Source organism: Cotesia typhae, unplaced genomic scaffold (genome assembly GCF_013202065.1).
Source record: "Cotesia typhae breed Kobodo isofemale line unplaced genomic scaffold, CoteBio_Ctyphae contig_65, whole genome shotgun sequence".
Lineage (NCBI taxonomy): Eukaryota > Metazoa > Arthropoda > Insecta > Hymenoptera > Braconidae > Cotesia > Cotesia typhae.
This window is the reverse complement of record NW_027423762.1, coordinates 2,954,336-2,976,837: the sequence shown is the minus strand read 5'-3', so window position 1 is coordinate 2,976,837 and position 22,502 is coordinate 2,954,336. Positions and strand designations below refer to the sequence as shown.

General features: G+C 27.2%; 1 protein-coding gene, 1 long non-coding RNA gene and 1 pseudogene across 2 annotated transcripts in view; 2 read left to right on the top strand and 1 right to left on the bottom strand.

Moving 5' to 3' along the window:
• LOC141532609 (uncharacterized) overlaps positions 1-22,245 on the top strand; it is a 243,400-nt gene extending 221,155 nt beyond the window's left edge. The window contains exon 6 of the long non-coding RNA XR_012480117.1: positions 21,730-22,245. This is a non-coding gene — a long non-coding RNA (uncharacterized LOC141532609). The remainder of the gene's footprint in view (positions 1-21,729) is intronic.
• LOC141532608 (uncharacterized) overlaps positions 1-22,502 on the bottom strand; it is an 84,468-nt gene that overhangs the window by 35,894 nt on the left and 26,072 nt on the right. The window lies entirely within an intron of this gene.
• On the top strand, positions 12,017-13,037 carry LOC141532607 (zinc finger matrin-type protein 2 pseudogene; annotated as a pseudogene).

Here is a 22,502-nt window from a genome sequence, read left to right as displayed (position 1 = left end):
TATTTATATTCTTTCTTCATTCATTAATTACTAAGACATAATATTAAACTACAAAGTAACGTAATTATTCAAGAGTTAATTTAATAGTTAAAATCAATGATTACCGCACATAGTAAAATATGAAAACACATGATAGTTGAGTATTGAGTACTCTTCACTGATTAATCAGTGATGTGAGCGCGATTACATGCTTTGCATAAATTGCAAAATGTAATAGATGTGTTTAATATACATAATAGTAATAGTACACCAATAATGATTAAAATTGCACGTCAGGTAAATGGACTCCTTACTCCTAAGCTGTCTATCGTTCTTAAGCTCACTTGCTTTTTAAATGTTGGTAATAACAAGTCTAATATCTATTTCTGCATAAAGTGTATGTAGATTGAATTAAATCGTTCTTTCCATATAACATGCGATCTATACATGTACAGTAAAATAACGTGGCCTGCCACGTGAGTAAACTCTAGACAGACGACCTACGGATTTCTTTTTTTTTTTTTAATATACATGCTTTATTCTCGACTGTACTTTTATTTAAATTGTGCAAGTTTAAACAATGATATAACTGATTATTTAAGGCGTGTCCGCTAAATGATCTAGTTCTATATATTTTTTTTAAATAACAAAATTGAAAAATTTTTTAGTGAAATTGGACATTATAGAACCGGTCGAAACTCTTTAACTGTTTCCTGTAATATGGAGCAAAGTACTTAGAAAAAATATCGAGCGGAAAAAACATTAAGTATGCCTGCTTAGCGCGTTGCTCAATTCATATTTTTTTATCGTAGTTTTAATAACTGTATACATGATTTATTTTGCACTCTGAGCGTGAATGCTTAAAATATAGTCTATGATAGTTTGAAAATTTCTTGTGGATTTGCTCATATCCGACAGTTTAACATTTTTTACAGTATTGTGGTAAGATAAATAAGATAAATAACATTCTGTCATAGTGATAATTTAATAGCAATTATTTATCAGAAAATTTTTAATGCATGAATTGAATTGTTCAATAAGTTTAAGAAACACTTCAAAGTCATAGTTTCGAAGCAAAAAGTAAAAAGTACAAAATTTTCCGTCATTAAGATAGTTTTCATGGTACAATATTGTCAAAAAATTTGAAATTAGACGTGCTGCAAAAATATATGAACTTGTAGCTAAGCAATTCATAATTTTTACGCAAGAATTAATTTATGAATTTTATAAATTTTTGAACTTTAATCCGTTACTTATAAATAATTAGACGGTCAAAAATTTTTTATGATTTTTTTACCAAACTCACAACAAATACATTAAAATATTGTCAGTTTTTTTAAAGTTTCTGACAGTTACTTTTTTTTTTATAACTAAAAAACTGGGAAAGAACTGCAGAGAGCGTATGCAATCAACGTTAAATATCCAATTTTTAATTAAAATTATCTCGGGTTATGTGGTCAATCGACTTCAAATTTTAAGGGTAATTGTATTATCATGTCCTTAATAAGTATACAAAAATTTAGAATAAGAAAAAAAATCATGAAAATAGTGTAAGAATTGAAAATGAAAATTATACAAAATTGTTAAAGTCGTTTGTAAAATACAGTCTATAATAAATTTTTTTGAGTCAACTCTCTTCAGTTGAGAAAATTTAACGGACATGTGCCATCTGTTAAAGACTTTTGGTACTACCCAGTCAAATTAAAAATGCAGCAGTTTTGTAATTCAAATAATCTTAAATAATTAATCAAATAATTAAAAACCTAAACTCACACCTAGACATAAATAACCGAATAAAAAAAAGTTAATTTCACAGCACATAATATAATAATTCATCCTGAATAAAACAGCCTAGAATTTATTTAAAATATTTATTCATACGACGGGCGTTGTTAGTATAATATAATATGTATAATGTGTAATTCGAACTTTCTTTAATTAGATTTATTGATCGGGAAATTCAAAGCTTTGGAAATAATTCCCACGATCCCCGGAGATAACAATGCTTGAGACAGGAAGGAGAGAGTCGTTATAAAGGTATAGTACTGTACACCCGATTCGGTTCATTTATACTGAACTCGGCTGAACTAACTTGATCTTGTACGGACACACATTCATTATTACTCTGTGTACAAATGACGTACTAAACAGTTTAAGTTGTTAGAGTCAACTGCTAAGAAAATTGTTAACTAACCATGTAGAGAGTTTAGTACACATACTTCTCATAATTATTATCTAGGGGTATACTATTATATAGTATTTATAATGTAATTATAGTGTAATATATGTTATTTTATTTTTATTGTTTGATAGGTAATATTATCTTTTATCCTCATTGATTTATCACTTATTTGATGCTTGTTCTCATCCATATTTACTCTGACCTTGATATAAAATTAAAATTTTATGACTAATTCGCCGCAGTCATCACTCATCACTTATTATTTATTTATGTTATTACCATCGTCAATTTTCTGATTGAATCTTGAATGAAATTTCAGCGATAAAGATGTAATAAATTATCTTTATTGTGTTTATTTTATAAAAAACAGAATCCGCTTTTTTATGTTTAATTTTAGAGAAAAAAAATGGACTTTTATTATTCATTATAAAGAATCAGGAGTGAATTTTGAGTTAATTTTCATTCTCAAAATTCGAAGTATTGGAGTGAAGAAAAATATTCCGCTAACGAAGTATAATCTGAAGTTCTTTATTTTCAGCGCAATTAACATGGATTTTAATCCAAGAAACATTCAAGTACAAAGTTGTTACACAAAAGTAAATTTTAATTAGCTGAAAAAAGTTTCATTTGCTAAATTACGAAAAAATACTTCAAATAATTAATCTGAAGTTTGAGTTTGTAAATATTAATTATATTTTTTCATCAAATTTGATTTTTTTGAAACACTAAATTAAATTTTCATAAATTTTATTTTGTTTTTAAGTTTTGTTGATAAATCTTAACGTAAAAATTAAAAAATAATAAATTACTAACATCATTATGTTTAATTAAATAAAATTAATTGCTTCTATATTACTGAAATTAATTGACATCAGGAAATTTTTTGAATTTCGTAACAAATAAATTATTATAGAGAACTTATCAAAAAATGTCACTTAAAAATTTTGGATGGATTTTTTTTAAGTATGGAATTTTTTTTGTTGTATCAAATTGAGAAAAAAAGTTATGTTAATTTTTTTAATCTCTAAATACGCACTTTATGACTTTCAAACGCGTGACAATTATTATTTTATTTCTATTGAATAAAAAAAATAAATAATTCACTCCGCGAAGTTTTTTTTTCATCAATGATATAAATAAAATTTTGTTCGCAGTTAATTTTACTCCAGAACAATTAAATCAATTAAAAATCATCTAATCTACAAATTTATAAAAGTGTAACTAAAAAAAAAAAATATTTCAATAAAAATGAAGGATTTCCGCAGTTGGAAAAATTTATTTAATTCCTGTATCGTTTCATAAGAATCGTTCAAGTTTATAGAGTACGAAAAAATTAACGACTCGTAGATCGATTACAAAACGGCATCTGAGTATTTTACTACTCAGGATGTAAAATTATAAAACATAACTAAAACTACAGTCGTAGAACTGATGAATGATTATTTAATAAATAGTGTGAAAATAGCGGAGTAAACATCTGGCACATTCTTACAGTAAGACACAGCTTCTCAGTAACGTAAGGCGAGCAAAAAAAGAAGAAAATAAAAAACATCAGTTACGGGACTCCTTCGATATGAATGTTGCAAGTCGAGGAAACCCTCTTGATCTTACGCAACTCACACACTTATACGGAACGGCCCTCTATACTCGTGCCACGCCTCGATGTATGTAAGACCGACTTGCGATATTTTTTTAACAGGTGTCCCACTTCCCCATGACCTCCATTTAAAGTATATTAAATATTTATCATATAAAACAAAAACAATTTATATTATATTATGTGACATAAATCGCGAATATATTGAACTTGGTAGTATAGAAAATTTTTTTTAAATTATAGAATATCTTAATTAAATTTTTTTTTTTTTTTTTTTTTTTTTTTTTTTTTAAGTACGTAAATTACATTTGTAGAAATTATTTTTTTCAATAAAAAATAATTACCTGTTTATAAAAACAGATTATTGATACTTGAGTATTTAAAAGATAATTTAAATGCATCAATACACATGTTTAAAATTTTTATTAAGATTTATTCATGAAGATTGATATCTATATTTGTGCTATCTATAATACTACGATCCGTAGTTAGCATTTTTAAAATTCATATAAATAGCTAGTTATGCTAATAAAATAAAATGTTGCTATAAACACGTCAAATATTTATTACAATAATTTATTGTAATATTTTAATGCGTTCGCTCGCTATATTTCTAACTATTATGATATATTGTGTGATACATTTGATATTAAGTAATAGACGGTGTTATATTTTTCTTTTGTCCAAATGATTATAAAATCGAATAGATCTTAATTAATCAATTTTAAATTGAGCAAAAAAATTTTTTCGCAACACTGTAGAGTAAAATTCGAGTTATTTAATTGTCATTTATTTTTTTGTGATAGTTCAACTTTTTATGAAGCTAAAATTCATTTCTGAATGACTTTTCATTGTTAGTCAGTTTTGTGTGAAATATTCGAGATTTATTATTAAATTAACAGAAAATTTAATCATTGAAAGCTTAATTAATTATTTTATAAATTTAATTATTTAATTAATTAAAATGATTCAGAAGAAAATAAATTAATTATTCAATTATGTAATAACTATATCCTGAAATCTCATTTTAAAATGAAAAATGACTTTTACTTAAAAAGATATGATGAAGATAAAAAGAGGCGAGAGTCAACACTTCCTGAATATAATACACCTTGCACAAGAAATGTGTTTTGTTTTTATCTTGTCCCTCTCGATTCAGCTTACGATGTCCTGACACCCACGCGAAACAATTTAAAGTCCCCATCAGCCAGGAGTTGAGTATCCCGCGACTTCCTTGACCCAGAAGAGGCTTTACTTAACTGAGAGGTACGTGGATAATAGTATGTACTGATATGGAAGACTACTTAATATCACAGACGAACAGAAAAAAGAAAAAGAGAAAGAGAGAGAGAGAGAGAAATGAAGTTAAAGTGAAGAATTTTAAAAATAGAAAGATGAACTGTCTTATAACCAGTCAACCAGTGATGATCCGTTCCACTGGAACAGGTGCTTTCAACAATGGACAATAAACTTAACAGTTTTTGTACGACCAGCAGAATCTAATTGTTTGGTTGTAATCACTATTACTTGAACTAGCACTAGGTTATATAAATTTATTACTAGAGAACACGGCATTTACACGAATAATGAAATCAATATTGATTCTATAAATAATATATCGGTATGAGCATTGCTATGCTTAAATCTGTCGGATAGAAAGGAATCATAAAAAAATAAATCAAGGTTGCGCTGTACGTAAGTACTTTATTTTCAATGCAAGTACCTTCTGGGTTTAATGGGTGTGTTTTTCACTCTGCAATTATTTTTTTTTTCTTGGGACAAAAAACGTGTTATTTGAATTTTATATTCAAGATAAATTTATCAAGGCGATTTTTTTAACAATTTTTTAACTTTAGTAAATTAATTATGTTAGCTATTGAAATTAAAAAAAAAATTTGTAACCCCTTAAGGAGGTATCTAAGTCAGGTAGCTAACATCAGTCAGGTTTTCAGCTTAATCAAGTACTAAACTAATTTTTTTTAAACGACATCTTAATTAAAATTAAAAATGCGTTTTTTGAGATTTTAAACATTAATATAAAATTTTCCTTATTTTGATATAACTACAAATTTGAATATTTAAAAAACAATTGCATCAATATTTTTTTTTAATTCTATAATTTGTCTCTATAATAAATTATTTGTTAAGAATCCCTAAAAATTTTCAAATATCAATTAATTTCAATAACATTAAAGTTATTAATTTTATTTAATTAAACGTAATAATGATAGAATTTATTAACAAGACTTAAAAAAAAAATAATCTGTATTAAAATTTGGTTTAATTTTCCAAAAAATTCAAATTTTTTTGTAAAAATATAATTAATATTTACAAACTTAAATTTCAGATAAATTGTTTGAAGTATTTGCTATTAATTTGACATATGAAGCTTGTTTCAGCTAATTAAACTTCATTCGAGTCTAAAAACTTCCAACTCGGATTTTTTTCGGATTAAATCTATATTCGCTCCGCTGAAATAAACTCCAAATTTATTCCGTCCGCAGAGTGTTTTATTTAATTACTCCAGTACTCCGAGTAAGGGGAAGAAATTAAAGATTTGTTTGTGAGTTTTTACAATGTAAAATAAATCATCTTAAAAAGAATAACAGCAGAAATATAGACCTGAATTACGATGTTACCATCGAAATTTTTCCTTTGATGTGTGATTCAAGCATCAGCTTCGTTACTTCAACATTAAGTGTACTGATAAAAATCCCTTTTTTATCAGTACATTCATTCATTTAATTGAATTGATGGCCATAATAATAATTACGATTGTCAATAATGAAATATTGATGTTAAATATATCGATGGTAAATGGCATTTGAAATGAAAGTAGACATTCGTCGCTCCCGAAATCGGTCAGGACAAACGCACGTTACTCAGCGAGAATCGAGAATATAATCCCGATGTGCCAGGTGATATAATACCTTTACTTGAATACCTTTCACCCCAAACCCAACCCAAGTCCAAGTCCAAACTCACCTTTTTTCGACAGAGTCTCGTTATACAAAGCGTGTCCTCAGGGCTTAACTTCTGTGATAATATCTCTTGATTTGCCGCGCGGGCCAATGGCCATGCATGCACCAGCCCAAGAGTAACCTCCATCAATTTACAGTAACGATCGTATCGATCTTGCCGGGTCGTAGGCCACAATCAACAACTCTTGTATCATTTTTTATTATCATTATAATAAAACATTACGCAGCATTAGCAAATGTAAACGAATAACTTAGTTTTTTATAAGGAGGAATCGATTTTTTGTCGACAAACGTTTTGTTTAATTTTTTTTAAATTACAGCTGGTGCTCAGTTGCATTACACAGATCCCGCACCAGTTGAAATTCTTTGCCCTTATTCCCTTGCTCTGTTGATTACTTGCCGCAAACGCAAACGTGATCAGCATTTAACTTTCCGTTCTCAATATACACTCATGACAAATTATCTCAATGTCGAAGTTTTTATGCATGCCCATTACTTTTTGTTAATATATTTCAGTTTAACTTCACTTAGCCTCCATTTATTTTTGTCTTTTTTTTTATTGACATTGACTTTCCCATGATACTGATATTAATACGTATTTTAATAATATAAATAATAATAATAATAAGAATACATTTTTATATATATATTTTTCATTACAGTTTATACACTTAAGTCTTATTGAAAATGAGAGTAAAAGTCCATTACATAATTTACCGGTTGAAAAGGTACTCGGTACAAAAGATTACCATTGATAAAACTTGTTTATTTTTTTATTTTTATTTATACTGCTATTTACGTAAAGATCATCGGCCAAATACTTTTAAATACGTTAATTATTTTTTATATTATTTTCATCAACCAATACGCCAAGCTTTGAAGTTTAAAAATTTTTTTTCTTCATTATAAACTTTGATAAGAATTTTCAATCACCAAAAATCCGATTACTTTTTCAAAAATTTTCAAACATTTCGGAAATTAAATCCATTAAATAATTTATAACTAAAAATTCAAAGTATATAAAAAAACTAATGATAAATTTTGTAATAAGCGATTCATCCTTTCAAATGATACCAAAGTCAATTGTTTCACCTTAATTGTTTTATATCCCGTATGAAGGTCGTGATACATTTTTTTTTATTTTCTAGTTATCTCGATTGTTATTTGTTGATAGTGATAGTTATTACGTTCACTTTCGAATAATAAGAGATTGTTATTGTTGTTATAGTACTGTTGTTTAGAAAGACTCACAATAAGACGAACAAAATTTCAAATTTAAATGTATGATTTTTTTCTCGACAGTTTTTTGTGTTTTGAAAATTTTCACTTATCGGAAAAATTTCGAAAATTTTTTTTCATATAAATATCATTGTATGAGATCAAGGTAAGCTTGAAAAATAACTTTGTAATTGTTTTTATCGTTATCGTCCCTAGTTAAAAATACTGATTGAAAAGAATTCGAATTTCATCATTTTTAATTCTTTTCAATCAATATTTTTAAACAGGCAGAAAGGAAATAAGTCTAAAATCGGCAAAAAAGTTCCCAAAATTCATTGCTTAAATCAAGTCCAAAAGGAATTAATTAAGTAAAAAAATCAGGTTGATCAGGCCACAAACGCAATGTTGACAATTATTTCACACTTTATCGCAACGTTTCGATAGGATGTCCGACGAAACGTTGCAGTAAAGTGTGAAATAATTGTCAACATTGCGTTTGTGGTCCGATCAACCTGATTTTTTATTTAATTAGTTCTCAAAATTTTTAATAATAATATTGTCTTCTCTAATTGACTAAAATTGATGGAATATATAATCGTATAATATAATGTATCAAATACTTAAAATGAAAAAAAAATTACACAAGTATTTTGAAGTGAAACATACAATTGATGATTTTTTACGAGGAAAAGAACGAAAATATTAAATATTCTATTCCAAAGCAGTGATTTCATAAGTCTGGCTATACAATAAAAATTTACGTAATTATTGACAAAATAGAATTTAAGAAATGACATGGCCTCAAAAGTAAAGTAACCACTAACCACTACAAGTAATTCAAACTAAAACGATTCAAAAGCTCTCGGCTCTGTATAACAATTTAAAGACTTTTGTGTACACACATTTCTGCTTATGAATGTATAATGAGAATGAACACATATGTACAATACTACCTATCCCGAACTAAACAGTCCAGAGGATATTCACTCAACTGGAACGTAAGAAGAAGCTGTTTTATTTGCAAAAGGTGCATAAATAAGAAACTACAAAATATGTATGTGTAATACTCGGCCACCAACAATCCAATCCCACACATAACACATTATATATAAAATAAATTCTATATCTCTCTGAAAATAAATTTGGTGTAAATATATTACACGGTAAGAAATATAAATGTGTGAAATTGAAAGGGCACGTTATATTACATTAATGGAGAGATTTACCCGCTAAGTCCGCAGGTTATCTTAAGCTTCTTTCAACGAGTCTTAAAAACGTCTTGACACTGCATATATGAAGATATCACTTTTAATGGAATAAATGTTCATAAACGTTCTTACCAATTGTTATTATTTTTATATTTATTATTATACTATAAAGTATCCATTTATTATTCTTTATCTGATAATTTATGGCACGTGACCGTGAAACAAGATCAAGGATCTTGAGATGCATTCTGACGATTTATGATATGGATAATTTTAAATACATATATCTATCTGTATATGTACTTATTTATCAATTTCATTCAAATCATAATCAAAAGAACACGTGGTGGCGAAGTATAAATTGCGGCTCGCTAATCTTTAAAAAACTTTGATATTTGATACATCGCTGTTATCAACGCATGAAGACATTGATGTCCTTGGAGTCCGCCTATTCACTAAAAAAAAAAAAAAGATCTTCCACTGATGGAGTGATTCCAGCCTTCTCCGTGGATGAAAGGTAAAAAAAAAATTTTCTTTAAACTAGAAGATATTGTTCGTATAATCACTCACGGTCAAAAAAAAATATCAGAAATTGACAAAATGGCGACGTTTTTTTAAAAAAAAATTTAAATTTTTACTCAAAATTTCGGTCGTTTTTGGGCCGCCAAAATTCGATTTTTGATCATATCAAAAAACTGATAGGTCACTGTATGGAGAACTATATACAGAACGTGTAGAAAAAAATTTGGTAGCGATCGGATCATTTGTCTCCGAGTAATCACTCCAGCAAATTCGAAAAATGCTATTTCGAGAAAAACGCATTTAAAGATAAAATTATTCTATTCTAACTGCTGAGCGGCTACTCTTTAAATAGCTTTTAAATATCGATTTAAAATTTAAGTATGTTATTTTCAAAGGTACAACCTATTGAAATATGAAAAAAAAATCATTTTTTTATAAACTAGAAATTTAAATAGCGCGCCTTAATTTCGACCAATAAGGAATCCGGTCCCATTTTTCGCGAGTTTCGACTATTGACTAACTTCACACTCTCATGTATTTTTATTGTAAGGATTTCACATTAGATGTTCCCTTTAATACATTGGAATTATTTATTATTAATTGTTTATTGAGATATCTTTTGAATATCAAAAAGAGAATGATTTATTTATGGTCTAATCAATTTTTTTAATTTCATTTTCAATTAAAGTAACAAATTATTAATCATCATACAGATAATCGAAATTATTCGAGTTGAAATGATTAACAATATATTTAAAAAAAAAAATGGAACAAATTTTTAAAACTCTAATTCTTAGAAAAATTTTTCCAAGTAATTTTCGTAATTTTTACATTTAAAAAATTGACACACTTTTAAATTTCTAGCGCAAAACATATCGACCTTCGTGAAGAACGACTCTACCTACTGAACTTGACATTACCAAGAGAAATAGAATTGCTTAAAATACCTCTAGGTGTCATCATTCACTGCTTCCAGACAGCAAAGCCATATGTTATAAGCTTGTTGTTATACTCCGCCGAATAAAAGTAGTCCTTAATTCCGTGAATAGTTGTGTTTGGTACGTAGAGTGCGCTTCAGTTGTTCAATTTTTAGCGGCAATAATTTAAATGAAAATTGCTTAGACTTTATTTAGCTTCTACTACAGCTTAATTAAGAAATATAGGCGAATTCTTATCTATAAAAATTAAGCATATTCAGCTGTGATTGAAGTCTACTGCTCCAAAAGATGCAAAATTGAGAAAAAAGATCTGATGAGAACTCGATTTTCGAAAAACAGGGTGAAACCAATAACTTCCCGATTTTTGAAAATTTTCAATTTTCTTAGCGGGAAGTTAAAAATAAAGAAAAATAAACTGTCAATTGTTAAAAAACTTGAAAAACTGTAAGTGCAATATTAAAAAGATATTTTTTTGTTCTAATTTAATTATTAGTTGATATGCCTATAAAAGTCTCGGATATTAAAACTATGTTTCCTGGGAAGTGGCTGAATGATCAAGTTAGCGATATATAAGTACAAATGATTTGTCATAAAATAACTTGTAATGAATAATTATATTCATTTTGAAATATTTTGATAGCCAAGTGAGAAAAATTAATCGAAATTAACTAAGTCGTAATACTAGATATCTAAACTATTATTTACAGTATGCATGTGAAGATTTTTAAATGTAGAATAAAATTTACTAAATAATTATGTCAATGATGCATTGAAATTGATTATATCAATTTACAATATTAATTGTATTTATTTTTTATTTTTATAGATCATTAACGTTTATTTTGAAATGATCAAAAAGAGAGGACCCTTCACGCTGCATGTTTTCAATACATTTTTCTTCAGGCAATACTTAGAGGGCTACAATTCTGTGAAAAGTTACATGGCGTGAATCTGAATAATATCTACAAGGTTTAGCAAGACTGTTTTATTGCACTAATCCCGGTTCATTGGCTAAATTACTTGTCCAAAATGTTTCTAATCCTTATTCATGGTATTCGATACACATTTTAAAATTTTTAACCATTAACTAAAAACACAAATTTAATTTTTTTTTTACTTAAATTTTATTCGCGTTATTATTACATTTTTCTTTTATAAAAAGTTGTATTCTTTTATTGTTTTATTAATAAATTATATTTTATTACTGACTATAAATATTTAATTTATTTGTTGTATTATTAAGATATTTATCAATTATTTAATTTTCAAATTGTTTCTTGCGGTGGCGCTAATTTTAATTTCTAGATCTAACTACTTTTACGCGGAGGGATATCTCGTCATTTTCATACGCATGCGTAACAAAAATATATAAAAGTGGGGGATAGTCTGATGGTAGGGAAAAAAGTCATTCTTTCACCGGGACGACTATTGGTTACGTTATTAGTTATTTTGTACATTGTTTATTCTGTAAAATAATTTGTGATATTTATTATTCGTTTAAAAACAATTTAACAAAATTAAATCTTAATGATAGGTAACTAATTTTCAGTGTGTGTTTTCTTGAAATTTTTTTTTTCGGGCACTATAAAGTGATATTGTATATTAGCAAAAAAAACTAGGTTAGAATTCTGTGACTTGTGTCGATTAATTGTACAAAATTGTGTTAACCTAAATTTTTACTAAGTACAAATTAAAATTCAAAATGTCTGAAAGACCAAATGACCATAGAAGAAAATGGAACCACGAAGACTACGAACAGTTGGCTCTCGAACGTGCCAGACAAGAAATCTTAGACGAAGAGCTTGGACTTTTGAAAAAACCAGCAGTTCAACGCGAACTGCTCAAGCCAAGAGACTACAAAGTAGATTTAGATTCTAAGCTCGGAAAAACAGTTGTTATAAATAAAAACACTGCTTCTTCCCAATCGGGTGGTTATTATTGTAATGTCTGTGATTGCCTCGTCAAAGATTCCATCAATTTTTTGGACCATATTAATGGTAACAAACATCAGAAAAATTTGGGAATGTCCATGAAGGTCGAAAGGTCGACGCTGGATCAGGTCAAAGCTCGATTTGCAGCAAATAAGAAGAAACTAGAAGAGAAGAAGAAGGATTACAATCTTGAGCAGCATGTCAAGGAGCTAGAGGAGGAAGAAGAAAAGCTGAAGGAGTATCGCAAGGACAGGAGGAAGGAAAAGAAGCGGAAAATTGAGGAAGCTGCCCAAGAAGAGGAAGCTCAAACTGCGGGGTGCGATGATATGGCGGCCATCATGGGATTCTCAGGATTTGGATCCAAGAAAAGTAAAAGTGGAAAAAAATAATGTTAATTTTTATATTGATGTATGAATTATGAAGATTAATGTTTTTGTAATTTAAATTGCGAAATAAAATTTTACTGATTGATTAATTATAATTGATGGCTTGTTTTTTATGTAGTTTATTTAATTTATCTGATTATTTTTAAATTGACCGTGAAGAAGATCAAGGTTCCCGTAATGTATTTTTATCGCTTATTTAGATATGCAATTAAACTTTTATATATACTCATAACAAACATTGACATAATTTTTTTTTGTCTGCTATAACCGTCCATATTTTTTAATATTGTACCCAGGCTTCCGTGTTTAAAAATTTTTAGATGCAAAATGCAGTAAACTTTCTCTGACAGTTACTTACAATTTAAATACAAGTATTATGTCGCGATCAATTTAATAAGTAAATTCGTTGTACTCGGGAAATGCAAGTTATCGGTAAATGTACACAGTTCTGTTCATGTGGTCTTTAAAAATACTTTAAATAATAATATAAAAATTATACACTCGTCTTGCCTTAATGACGCCTGAGTCATTAGAGTATAGACATACAGAGGATATTTTTCTCGAAATATATTTAGAAGATAAAAATAAAAATTTTTAAGTTGTTCAAAAGAAAACTTCTTTTAAGAGCCCATAATAAAATTTTAAGTATTTTCTAGAAACAGAAAAATAATTTGCGACTAGGATTAAGATAATTTTTAAATAATATAGTAGAACTATTCAACAACGGAACAAATAAGATAAAATGATTTTAAAGGATAAGATAAACTAAATAAATTTTAAACAGTAAAATAAAAATTTTAAACAATAACTATTAATAAAGAAAAAAAATAAAAGTTCTAAGCATTTAAACAAGTAACATAAAATAGTAACCTTGAATGATAAATTTTAATAATAATTTCGCATATAAGCGGATGTGTAGGTGCGCACACCCATCCGGTTACATGAGGGCGGGCCCTAGAAATTTCCACTGAGAGAAGGGATCTAGAAAGGAAAAGCCCTTTTCCGATTGGGCAACGATTTTCCTCCTCTCTCAAGGCCATGGCATAGGACCCTCAAAAAGGAACTGGACACTTTTTAGCTACTTGTTCTTTTAAAAGTTACAAATTTATTTTTAATTATCGTCCTGAGCCCGACTCAGCAGTATCGACTCTTCCAATTAAGTAATTTTTATCTCACCGCTAGTGTAGGCCTTCCTACTCAGCGTAGTGAAATTCACAAATTCCAAAATTTAAAATAAGTTCAATCGAAACTATACAATAAAATAAAATCATCTCTAAGTTAAAATCAGTTCAAGTGAAATTATACTCATTATTAAGATCTGAAACGTGACACAAACCAAGACTATTTTAAGACTCTTTTAAGACGCCAAAAAAAAATTCTAAGAGCAGATTTTTAAAATTGGTTCTCGAATTTGTTATGAAAATAAGACGTTTAAGATCTTAAACAAACGACAATTTTAAAACAATTTTGAAACGATTTTCTTACACGTGTATCATTTAAATTTCTTGAATCAATCATAAAAAATAATTAGAATGTTTTTTACAAAAAAAATAAATGTATTTTCATTGTCGGGCTTACCATTTTGTTTTACTTAAAATAAATAAAATATAAGCAATTATTTGTAATAGATTCAAGCAAAAATGAAGAATCCCAAGAATTTGAGTTTCTTACACTTTAATTACTCTCGGAAGTAATTGATGCTCGCGGGAAACATCAACAGTGTCGCGGCTAGACGGTGAAGCTCCCGATCCGTCAATTCGTGATCGGAATGGTAATTTGTCTTGGAAAAGTAAGGACAAGAATTTAAAGTATCCTAGCATTTATGTTGCTGCACATATCTAAAACACATATATACTTAACCCTGATACAGAAGAATTACGAAGATGCTACTTTATAACCTTTTAATGAATTTTTTCAGTGAATAATTATTTTTAATTGACTCTCAGTCAAATTGTCCGCTTTGAGAGCGGAATTTTCTCAACTGGAACTTCAGAGATGATTTAATATTTTTTCGTGACCATTAAACAGAAAAAGAGTGGATTGTTATTGTGATTACAGAGAACGGCCAGGATTAAATTACAATTACCGGGTCTATTGATGCTGCAATCAGAAAAAGTGGCTATCACGGCAAGATAAATAAATTAGGTATTCGTTAATCTAAAGATCCGGAACTATAAATTAAATTTCATCAGAAACCGGAGAAAAAACAAACTCTATTATTGTCCGCATTATGAAATTCAATCAGTAGCCGATTAAAAAATTATTGACTACTGTAAATTGAATTCATGTACTTGCTAAAACTATAAGTACGCTTTAAGTGTTTCTTCAGTAAAATAAAATTATATTATATTATATTATTATATATTGACAATCGCTTATTACGCCCATACAATTTCACTGCAAACTAATAATTTATTTAATTTATTTATATTATATATTTGCAAATTATTAAGTTTAACGGCACAAAGATAAATGGCGAAGACGTTTTGATGTCTTCAGATGTTTATCGTATCTAATTATAGAGTTTTTGCAGACTCTCTAAGACTTGTAGATCATTGAACCGCAATAAATCAATTTAATTGAATAAAATAAGTTTCACGAACTTGTTTTTTCGTTAAAATAATAGTATAAAGTATAAGTATGTAGTGTAGTGTTTCTTGAACACCTCGTAAAGAATCGCCATGCGTTATTTTAATCTATACCGTTAACCTTGAGAAGGTAGACCGGTGCAATTAACTATAACTCCGTTTGCTGTCACTTAGTATGCAGTAATTTTATTGCTTTCATTTTTTATTTATATTTATATTATTTACATTCTATTTATCATCTAAATAAAATTTCGATTCCTAAATAATTTTATTCAAGTTTTTAATTATTTATTCATGCATACAAAAGATCATTATGTTATAATAATAGTTTTAGTATTGGTGGATTTTTTTTTAATAATCATTTTTACGAACATGGAAATTTTGCTTTTATTTTATTGTTATAAAAAATAGGGAGAAAGCAATAAATACTATAATTAAAAAAATTTTTTTGTAAGCTACAATTTTAATCAATTATTTCAAAAAATTCAGATATTCTTAGCTTTGATTTAAAAAATTTTAAATAAAAAAATTAGACATTTTTATTAATTATACTACGGCAAACTGTCTCCAAATAAAAAGTCGGTTTGGTAAGATTTGAAGCCTTGTTGCTAGGCAACGGTTGTTATAGGAACGTTGCCTAGCAACGATTACTATGGCGACATTGCCTATGGAGGAGAGGGTTGTAATGAGGATTCTATGAGGTTGCTCTGAGGGTTTCTATCGAGATTTCTATGGGGCTGTATTGAGGTTTCTATAGGGTTTTTATGGGGGTCTTCTGTGGAGTTTCTATGAAGATTTCTATTGGATTTTCTTTGAAGTTTCTATGGGGTTGATATCAGCTTTTTATGGGGTTTCTATGGAGATTTCTATAGGGTTTTTATTGAGATTCTTATAGGGTTTTTATGGGGTCTTCTATGGGGTTTCTATGAAGATTTCTATGTAGATTTCTATGGGGTTTTCATTGTAGTTTCTATGGGTTTTTCATTGCAGTTTCTATGGGGTTGACATGAACTTTTATGGAGTTTTTATGGAATCATCTATTGGGGGGGGGGGGTAGTAGTAAACATTACAAGGGTAGTAAACGCTCGAGATTATTTTCATTAATTTTATTTGATATTGTTCCCTGATATGTTTATTTCTTTTTCGTTTTTTACAAATTTTGTATTTAATAATTATATATGTTAGAGGACAAATTATTTGTGTGTAATTTTTATTTTAATGTGGTTTTAGTGCAGACATATTACGCGCGCGTAGCTCGCGGTTCATGCTAGTATATAAAAAAATTATCATAGATAAATGAATAATTATAAACATAAAGTATAATTCATAATATCAGTAAAAATATTGACATATTATATAAACAAAATATTGCCATCGAAATAATTTTTGTCATAGTAAATAATTTTTCAAAACACTTTATGCAAATAGTCAACAAAGTACAGCCACTAAAACACTATTTCATCAATTTTTTGCCAATGAACAATTGCAATAATTTGAATAAATAATGACATGATTGAAATTAAACTTTTTAGTACCGAGTAAATTTATCGATATTCATCATTTTTAATTTATTATTAATACATCAAACAACAGTTATAAATGGAATATCTGACACCTATTTGCACATGTTTAAAATTGGGAGGGAAAAATAAATTGTCAAGTAATTTAAATATGATCGAATATTAATGATTAGGTTGGATAACAATTATGAAGAGACAGTGTCATTGAGGGTATTGTAAGTTAAAAGCAAGGCTCAACTTGGAAATTAGTGTCAACTCGGACGTACCTCAACTCGCTCGCGCTTTCAATCTTCGCGTTTATATGCCGTTCACTTTCTCACGAGTCTTACCCATAATTTATGGTCATTCTTAGAACGAACCAACCAACAAATTATCCTCCTAGTCCACTATTCTGTTTACTCTGCTACTCTAATACTCAACTTTTATTAACGAAACGTGTTATTTTATCGTTAATTTATTGTTTCATTTCATTTTCGTTAATTATCTAATCAACCGCTAACTGTCCAAGTATTTTACTTTTAAATAACATAAATAGCCATTTACTACTCTGTTTATTTTTTCGTAAAAAATTAAACACTCTTGCCTCGAATGGAAATAATTTTTACAAATAATTTATTATTATTATTAACAGGCAATTAATTAGACTTAAAATGAAGATTTAACCATTTGCTTGTGTAATTACTAATTACAACGATAATCGTATCAACTAATTGCTATCAGCAGTTAAAATTATGAGTAAAAATAAACTAAGTATAAATTACACATTAGTGACTTTCAATCAATATCCTTAAGTGTACGATCATGATTATTATTATTATTATCACATTATTATCGTGATTTAAATCTATCGTCGTTGTAAGATTCTAAAAAGTCAAGGTTTAAATTACAATAGACCTTTATGGATTTCTTTCGATTATTTTATCGAGAAAAAATAATTATTTTACTTCCGTCTTCTATTATTTCTTTTTTTTTATTTTTTTTTAAAAATAGGCAATAAATTTATTGAATTAAATATGTGTTTTTGAAATATATATTAAATTATTTTAAAAACAATAAAATGATTAATTATTTTATTGACATAAAAATTTTCACACGGCCTAAAATTGTATTGTTTTTTATGTATAAAAAAATTTAATTGTTTATTAAGAAATTAAATGTCCTTGAGCTTAAAATAAATAATAATAACGAAAGTGATTTTAACTGTGAAAAATCATTCTTGAATGTTATGAGTAAATTATTAATTAACGATAAATGAAATTTTTTTTTTACTATAAATTAATTTCTAAATAAAAATAAGAAAAACCGATAAAGTATCACACTACTAGTAGAGCCGCTTTCCATTCCATTCAGTTTCACGTTGTTATTTATATTTTCACTTTTATTATCAGCTATTTTAAAATTCAATCGATTTTATTTTCAACCATCATTAATTAACTATTCATTATAAATGAGGATAGTTATATAAAAATAATAAATTTATGAAAAATTATAAAAAAATAAAACTATTTTTTCACGCTCGAACGTTAAATAACGATTGCTTTGCGAGAAACGGGAAAAATAAAATTAAGAAAAAAAATTGTGGAATTAACTGTTAAGTATTTTAAGATTGCGGATATTTTTTAAATCCATATAGTTTGGTTAAATAATTTACAATTTTGTAAGTTGAGCCGAGAAAAAATAGTTACGAAATATTTTCTAGTCGCACTTAAGTGTAATATTGGAGTCGCGTATTGTACAGTATATTATCGAGGAAGATTTGATAATGCATTTGTTAAGTACTCTCTCTTTTTTAATACTTATATTTATATACTCTCAACTTTAGAGTTAAAGATATCATTATTTATATTTCCTTTATTTTGTTGACTGTAGAAATTATGATATAATCAAATATTTTATTACTTCCACGTAACAAACTTATAATCATGTTTTTGCTTACCTTAATGATAACAAACAAGAATCAGTTAAAAATAATAACATTTATTTAGCAGTAAATTTTTTCATTTATTTTAAATTAATATTAAAAAATAAACAAGCCGTAAAAAATTTCAAATTTTGCTGTTTTGTTTCATAAATTTTGTCCGTAATAATTGATTAGAATCATAATATTTTTATAAAGTATAAAAAGAAACGGAACTTGCATTTACTTTTGAGGCAAATATTACTTAAAATTTTTTATTGAGGAAATCACTGTTACTGCCTAGTTAAGTTAAAACATCAAAAATTATAGTTTCAAGGAAATAACACTACAAGTTTTTAAAATCTCCATTAAATACCCAAATTTCATCAACATTATTATCATAATTAATTAAATTAATTGAATTGTAATAATTAATCCATGTGATTAAGTTAATTTTATTATACAAAATAAGGTATTTCACGAAATTTTGTCGTAACAAGGCATTTATTATAATTTTATCTACTTAAAATCAATTAAAATCAATTAGAAAAATTACCGTAAAAAATTAAAACGTTTACTTAACGCGTTTAAAACTAACAATTTGTTTTTGTCGGATCCCAACAATCAAAACGTAATTTTATGTACTTTTTCTATTGTCTTCAGCAATAACCTTAAATTACATTTCATTTATAATTTCTCTAGGCAGTTAATTAATTATATTAATCATATAAAATATTAAAAAAAATTATGAGTTTTATTTTTATTAAATTACTTTGGTAATTTAAATTATCTGCTTTTTTAAATAATGAGTTGCTCAATTAATCGAATTGATAATTTTGAAAATTATAAAATAAATTACTTCAATTATTATTCATTTAATAATCACAAATTTTATCATTATTATTAATTATTAGTAAAAATAATTATTGTCAATTATTTATTATCAAATAAAAGCTAAATATAACACGAATGCGAAGTTGAAGATGAATCAGTAATTATGTGTGTTTGTCAGTATTTTATAGGCTTGATAAAAATTATAGCTGCGAACGAAAAGACTGAAAAAGATGAAAATCTATGTATTCATGAAATGTCCGTCAAAATAAAAATTCCATCAACACCTTCAAGGAGTGTTGATATTCAACCTAAAACTCTTTTTAAAGAAAAAATGCTGTTAATGTGATTATTTAAATGGAATACAAATTAAAGAGTTGCTGTTTACTGCGCAATCATTGATTGATTTTTAACTGAATGTGTCATTAGAGATTAGAGTTTATTTTTTAACTTTTAAGTGAATAACAAATCCATTTCGAAACTTTTGAGGTATTAATTCATTGGGAGGGCAATAAAAGGGAATTTTTAATCAAAAACCTTGTAGAATTCCTGGATAATTAACTATTAAATTAAAAGTGTCTTTTATAATTTAAATTTTGAAAGCAATGTCATTCGAAGTAATATCTCCGCTAAGTAGCTTTTCGTAGATATTTTTTTAATTTTGATCGATTAATCTTCAAGTAAATCTGCATCAATTGGCAAAAAATAAATTTTTTAAAAATACAGTTTCGGAGGTATTTAATTTTAAAATGAGAGTTTTTTAAATTCTCATACATTGCGCTGTACGGGAGACTTAAAAAATTATCTACGAATATAATTTTATCTCAGAAACTTTTCTTACGATAACAATAAAAAACTTAAGGAACATTGAGTAATAATTAAATAAATTTTTAAGAGTAGTCTCATTTACAATTACAACACAGTTTCTAAGATATTGATTAATAAGTAATTAAAAATTTATCACTAGTAGAAATGAAATGGAGTTTTTGACCAGTTCAACTGGACTTGCCAGCCACTGGTTTAAATCGAATGAAAACTCGATTCTTTCTACTAGGGTAGCTGATTTTGGACCTGATCCTCGTTTTTATTCATACAACAAGGATCAAGTAAAAAAAAAAGCCTGCAAAAGTTAAAACAAAAAACCCCGCTCCAAAATGACTTTTTCGCAATTTTCTTAGGCAATATAAGAAAAGTCGAAAAAAAAAAAAAAAAAAAAAAAACATTTTAAAAAATTTGTAACAAATAAAAAAATTTTCAAAATTGGCCCGATTCTCTTTCCTCGGATTGGGAATATGAAAAGAGATGTTTCCATCTGAAAATTACGATTAAGCCGGCCAATATTTAAAGTATAAAATGCGCATGCGCTGAAATTTTGAAAAATTAATTTATATAAACTGTCATGTAGAAGATGATTTTATTTATCAAAAAATAACAGTACAATTTTATTTTAAATTAATTATTGTTATTAATTTTTTATTAAAGACTTGTTGCGATCTAAATCGCCCTTTATTAGAAATTTTATCAGATACCCGTTTTTAAAAAGTCGATTTCGGATGTTAAGTCGTTTTACGTCACACCTGTAATCTTTTTATTCGATAGTAGATTGGTGAACTGAATAATGGCGGGATTTTTGAATGAATGAAAGCGAGCGAAGCGAGCATCTGTCTCGTTTAAATAAAATACAGAGCTACTCCATTTATAGTATACAATAGACTCCAGTTTACATACCATGTAATGCATACAAGTTCGGACAGTGTTGCCATTTTTTTTAAGCGCGCAGTAACTCGTTCGAGATTGGCTAGAAATAGTGTCTATCTTAATATTGAAATTTTTTCTTTTATTACTTATCTTTAATAAAATTAAAATAACAATTTTTCCTGTGATGACAACCTCATCTAATATAATTTACGTAGGAATATTTCTATTGAATAAATTTTTTTTTTTTTTTTAGAATTTCCGGCGATTTTCCACTCGATAATTCTTCATATATAATATAGGATGAAGCATATTGACCGGTAGCGGATACCAGAGCAGTGTGAAAGTATATATTTTAGCTTACAAGCGTGACTATATATAATTCTTATTCCTACGTTATATATATAAGTTCAATATATGTAATAGTTGAAATGATGAACATTACAGAAAAAACTATCCTCCAAATAATTGTTTTATAGAAAATTTTAATGAATTTTTTTCAACAACCATTCATAACATAATAGTTGTTATATATATAAAAATATATATACACACAAGCAAGAAAACGATTTACTTTCACTGTAGACGATTTTGTTTGGTTCAACTTCAAAGCATAAAGCAATACAAGTATGACTCTGATCATTACATGTTTGCGAAATCCAAGCACAGAAACTGTGAGTATACAATAATAAAACGTTATTTATTTAACGTAAAACTTATTTTACAATTAAATGCGTATGTGCGTAGATAAAATGTGTTTATATGGTTTATATTTTATTAATAAAAGCAGTTACGATATCATTTGATTGCCATTTATTTATTTATTTATTTATTTATTTATTTGTAAAATTATGGTCAGTGTAAGACACGCCCGGCTACTTAGTACTTTAACATTATTCGACAATGTTATGGCTGTGTATATATAGATATATATGTAATATTCATGTATGTGTAAGGTTAAATGTGTATTTATATAGAGATGTGTATCAATTTGTTTAAACGAGTACAGTGTGGACCACTCGCACTTTC